The 5,000-nt window shown below is 37.9% G+C and overlaps 1 protein-coding gene across 1 annotated transcript in view; it reads right to left on the reverse strand.

The window, feature by feature from the left end:
* Window positions 1-5,000, reverse strand: part of LOC106881895 (uncharacterized) — a 113,924-nt gene that overhangs the window by 107,741 nt on the left and 1,183 nt on the right. The window lies entirely within an intron of this gene.

Consider the following 5,000-nt stretch of genomic DNA (forward strand, 5'->3'; position numbering starts at 1 on the left):
ATTATTATTATTATCATTCTATGGAGAAAGGGGTAGTGTGGTGGACGAGGTTGAATAAAAAATAAAGACAGACACTTTTTTTCTTCGGCCAAGGCTTCATCGACTTTTTGAAGTTCCACTTGAAAAGGGAGAGAGAAGTGCTGCCTTGCAATATTTTTGTTAAAAGGTGGGTGAATGTGGCGAAGATGACCTGTGTGGATGGGTCTACTCTGTACATGCTGAAGAGAGTGGAAGGGAGAGGAGTGCGTGTCTGAGGTGCTCTTGGAGATCGGGGAGTCCAAGTTGTGCAAGACTTTTTGGTTACCCTTGGATGGAGCTTTCCCTCATTCGGAGAATTTTTTTGTTTGAATTCTTGTTGTTAATTCTTTTTTTTTTTTTTTTTACTATTTACATGTAAATCCCCATTGTCCTCAGTGTTACATGGTCATTTGCTTTAAGTGCGGCCATTGTGGCCAACAAAGAAAGAACTATTATTATTATTTACCACCGTGAAGATCGCCCGCCGCCTTCCTTTAACCGGGAAGGAAAGGCTGTGTTTATATGCCTGGCGGCCATGGCGAAAGAGGTGGACGAGATTGAAGGGGCTGAAAACAAACACTTTTCTCTTTATCCAATCCCTGATCAACTTCTTGAAGCTTCACTTGAAAAGGAAAATAAGGAAGTGTTGTCTTCTAGACAGAAAGTGGCGAGAATGGTGCGAGTGAAGGGGCCTGCCCTGAGCATACGCCTGTAGTTGGAAAAAAGAAAGGGAAAATGTATCTGCCCCTAAAGTCAGGGTGCCCATGGTATTTTATGGAGTTTTTTCCATGAGCAGCCCTCGAACGTCTCCTCCCTAACGAGGATTACACGTTGTTGATTTTAAAAAAACTTTTGTCAGTATTTTTACACGCAAAACCCTCACAACACACACACACACACACACATTCTTTTGCTTTATCCTATACTGGCCATAATATTTTTCTTAATGTAAACTCTTGTGGTTGATAAAGAAATCCTCATCATCATCATCATCATCATCATCATCATCATCATCATCATTATCATTATTATTATTATTATTATTATTATTATTATTATTATTATTCATCTCCTGGATGACGGATGAAGAGTACACTACAAAGACGGACCTAAAGAGTGAAGATTTGCATAGAATGGTATGAGAGAAATTAAATAACAGAAATTAAATACCAATCTACATGGTATACAATATAAAGAATGAAGTATATTTTAATAATAAAGATAATAATAATTGTATCTAATATTGGCACAAGGCCACCTGTTTTAGAGTGGAACAGGTAACTATATCGAAGCTGTATTTAACACCTAAAAGATGAAGAACAGAGTTAAACTGGGTGGCTTTTGGTCTGAAGGTATTTTCTTCCACGTTAGCAAGGGGATCACAGGAATAAATTACCAAAATAAGCAAAAGGCTGGGAACTGATATATAAAATCAGGTATGAGAATAAACAACTATAAAAACGCAACATCCTCAAAGAAAATAGAATTGGAAAGGTCCCAGTACAGCTACAATCACCTGGGGCCAATCAGAATCCCAGAGTGCCCTTACTGACAAGGGCAAGTATTCTCTTCCATTCTCTCTCTCTCTCTATCTATCTATCTTTTTCTGAGCTGTATACTCAGTAATAAAGACAATGATGATAATTACGATAGTGATGATGATGATGATGATGATGATGATGATGATGATGATGATGATGATGATGATGATGATGATGATGATGATGATGATGATTGTCATACTGATATAAACTCGTGGTAAAGGTGAGGTTGATTGCATTATTCTTTTGATGAAAGTTACACGCAGGACAAGTAACCGACAATAAAACAGAGCTCAAACAACTACATGGTGCGCTGGGAACCGCAAAAAAAGTGCGTGTGTGCAGGGGAATGTAATCAGAAGTTGTAAAAAAAATCAGAAAATTATCTTTTTTATCATTTTGCTTGTCTCAGTCATTACACTGCGACCATGCTGGAACACCGCCTTGCAGAATTTCAGCCAAACGATTCTTCTCCAGTACGTTTTTTAAGCCTGGTATTAATTCTACCTTCCCTTTGCCGAACTGCTAAGTTACGAGGGCGTAAACACACCAACACGAGTTGTTAAGCGGTGGTGAGGGACAAACACACATACACACAAGACGAGCTTCTTTCAGTTTCCGTCTACCAAATTCACTCGCAAGGCCTTGGTCGGGCCGAGCTATAATAGAAGACATTTGTCCAAGGTGCCATGCAGTGAGGAAGCCATGTGGTTGGGAAGCAAACTTTTTATCACACAGCAACAAATTTTTAAAAAAGAATGTTATATTTATCAAGGAAAGAAGAAGAAAGGGAGTTTCGTTAGACAGACGTTTGAGGAAAGAAATTACTAGAACAGAAAGAATCTCTTCTTCTGAGAGGGAACAAATAAATAGACAAATAAACAGAGCCCTCTGGGCAGTAACCCAGACCCCCACTGGTCTATAGAACTAATTTTGATGTATCTATGTTGTGGCTTACACTACTGTGTCCAGTGCGTTGCTTTGCCGGGGTTAGGCGCTATAATGCTGCTCAAACGGATCTGCATAAGAAGTCACTCTGTTTAGAGCAAAAGAAGAAAGTTTCGGGGTATTTATAGAATAAACAAACATTATTATCACTGGTATTGTAAGGCGGAGAGCTGGCAGAATCGTTAGCACGCCAGACACAATGCTTAGCATCATTTCTTCTGACGTTACGATCTGAGTTCAAATTCCGCCGAGGTCGACTTCGCCTTTCATTCCTTTCGAGGTCGATAAAATAAGTACCAGTTGAGCACTGGCATCGATGTAGTCGACTTAATCTCGTCCCCAGAATTGTCGGCCTCGTTCCAAAATTTGAAACCATTATTACTGGGACATTGATCTTGATTATAATAATGTCAGCTTCTTTTATTTGCCACAAGGACAATACAGAAACAAATGTCAGTTTACATCACAAGTACATTATCCTATGAAAATAGAGAAGTATTTATAAAAGAATTCAAAGAGGGTGTGGTAAATCGATTTGCATGCGTGAGTATGTATGTGTGTGCGTGTACATGTATGAAAGCATATGTGACTGTGTGTGTGATCGTTTCGTATGTATGTGTGTGTTTGTGATTTTTACAACTAAATAGAATAGGATTTTTTCATCTTTTACTTGTTTCATTCATTAGACTGCGACCATGCTGGGGCACAGCCTTGAAGAGTTTTTAGTCGAATGAATCAACCCCAGTCTTCTTTTTCTTTTTTTAAGTCTGATGCTTATTCTCTCGATCTCTTTGGCCACACCGCTACGTTACAGGGATGTAAACACGCAAACGACGGTTGTCAAACGGTGGAGTGGGGGACACACATAGCGGTGGGATTTGGATTAGTATAATAACAGCCGGAATAAATACCACAAGGTATTTTACTTTCTGACAGTATAACGAGTCTATCAGTTCTCCGTCTTGAACAACGACGACAACAACAACAACAATGAATAACTCTGATAGATATTAATATTTTGAATATTAATGATAAAGATGATGATGACGGTAGCGATGCTGGTGATTGTGGTGATAGTGGTGGTGGTGGTGGTGGTGGTGGCGGCTAGTGGACGATCTTCATTGCACACAATCACGCATACATTATATAATAAACGTACAGATATGTATGTATTACACACACACACACACACACACACAGATATATATATATATATAGGTAAATGATAGGGTTGCCTCAATCCTTCAGGGGTAGTCTGAAGCATCCAAGCAACCAGAGGATGTTTAAATCCGGAGGCACTCCTGAGAATCACCTGTGTGGGTACCGTCTTGGTTAGAGGGCATCCAGAGGCAGGTAATTTATTGTTTAAACCGTAATATATATATATATATATATATATATATATATATATATATATATATATATATATATATATATAGAAACCATACACATGTGTGAATATACATACATACATGCTTACATAATATTAATCAGTTGTAGGAATTCGTTAGAATCTAGGTATCATAACATTCAGGACGCCGGGGGTCTCACACGGACTTAGACGTGTCATACACATACAACCTATATGCGCGCATATATACGAATACGGTGTATCTTTAAACTCTAATCGTGTTCTTTTATACATACATACATACATACATACATACATATATACATACATACATACGTACGTACGTGTATGTGCGTGTGTGTGTGTGTGTGTGTGTGTGTGTGTGTGTGTGTGTGTGTGTGTGTGTGTGTGTGTGTGTAAGAAAAAAAACAAACATTATCAGACTATCAGAAATAAGACCTGTGCTAGAAATAGTAACCAAATCTCCCCGAAATAACTCTTCGACGTCATAAAAAGAATGAATGAATTGTGGGATAATGACACGTTGGGTTCCTTGCACGTAAGATGAAGACGAGCTCCTCTGGTTCAAGGCTGAACCGGGACTAAACAACAATACTAGAACAACAATAACAACAGCAGAAAAAATAACATCATTCATAAATCAACAAGGAGCCTAAATGTAGTGCTCGACAGGCCAACAACAGCAGTCAAATCTCCCTTAAATCAAACCTTTCAGTTATATAAAAAAAAACAAAAGAAAAAAATGCAATTCATAAATCCAAGATAAATTAACTCCCCCAAAAAATAAAATAAAACGAGTAAAAAAGAACCCCAAAACAACAGAATTGTTTGTGGTGCCTGGAACGTTTTGCACTATAGGCTTCCACAGCCAGAAATGACCTGGGGTTAAACAACAACAACAAAAACAACATTAATTATACTGCAAAATTAAGTAAAATAAAAAATAAGGCTTTAAACATGCATATATGTATGTATGCATACGTGTGTGTGTATGTGTGTGTGTGTACATCACACACATAGGCATTGACATGTATAAATACATATACATAAATATGCATGTATGTATGAATATGTGTGTATGTATGTATGTATGTATGTATGTATATGTTTGTGTATGTATG

Source organism: Octopus bimaculoides, chromosome 3 (genome assembly GCF_046866305.1).
Source record: "Octopus bimaculoides isolate indiv1 chromosome 3, ASM4686630v1, whole genome shotgun sequence".
In the NCBI taxonomy this organism is placed as follows: Eukaryota; Metazoa; Mollusca; class Cephalopoda; order Octopoda; family Octopodidae; genus Octopus; species Octopus bimaculoides.